The following is a 1,091-nucleotide window of genomic DNA, read 5'->3' as shown; positions in this document are numbered from 1 at the left end:
CCCTAGTCCTGTGTCCCATCTAAAGACAGATTCAACCACCAGGAAAGGATCGAATGCAGTGCTTAGAGATGACTGAAGCCTAATCTAGTCATTTTACTAGCTCTGAGGAATGGCTGCTCAGAACAGCAAGGCATTAATTATTCAGCTGTGTATACAGAAGGACAAGTTCAATAGGCATGGCACGGTACTGGGTTTAGTCCACCTCTACCATGGTTGAAAAATGATAGCTACTATAGATGAATACAAATATCTTTATGAAAATTAGGATTACCATTTTGTAGAGGACAAGTTATGCCCTTTTGCTGGTTGTTGTTAATAAACCACTTGTAGAGTGGTTACTCTACAAGTTTTTCTGACATATGTGAGCATTTCAATTTTGTCATTATCTCTCTCTTTATCTTTCTAGCAGGACATAAGTTTTATCATGCAAAATCCTTCCACTTAAAAAATACATCTTTAACACTTAGAATCTCTTGAATATATTTTCCTCTACCTCACTTGCTATAAGTTTTGCAAAAACTTGGCTGTAGCTGCTTGGATTTTAAAGTGTCCTTCTCTCATTTTTTTCCTTTGACCTCACATTGTCCTATTTTCAGTTTGACTGGCTGCCAACAGACTTCTAAGTAATCACGAATCAGTATTCTTATCTTAACCAGCAGATAGCAAAGAGTATGTTAACCCTGTATGGTAGTTTATGAATTTACAATGTACAAAACTGTTTTAAGTACTTTAATTAAACAATAATACCAGTTTAAATTGGAAGACAAAACTGGATTTATCAGTTAGGTAGAGTTTGCAATCTGATTTTTTCCTTGCCCAGGGGAAATTTCCTCAAGGAAAACAGGGATTGAAACTTCTCTCTTGAGCCAGACGTTTCCCTGATTTTCAAGCTTTGCCGTGGGCCCTAGCCTTTTTTCTCACTAGAGACCCCAGCAGTCCATGCAAAGGTGTTGACCCTATAAATCTTTGTACCTCTATGGGCCAGATTCCTCAACATGGCATTTGGGCCTTGGCTTTTTGACTCCACTGATATTTCCTGGTCCCTACTGATCATTCTGTGAAATTTTCCCAGGTCCAGCAGGATGCAGCCA

This window comes from Chinchilla lanigera, unplaced genomic scaffold, assembly GCF_000276665.1.
Source record: "Chinchilla lanigera isolate Chin_1 unplaced genomic scaffold, ChiLan1.0 scaffold00213, whole genome shotgun sequence".
NCBI lineage: Eukaryota > Metazoa > Chordata > Mammalia > Rodentia > Chinchillidae > Chinchilla > Chinchilla lanigera.
The sequence above is the reverse complement of the archived record's forward strand: the minus strand, read 5'-3'. Positions refer to the sequence as shown.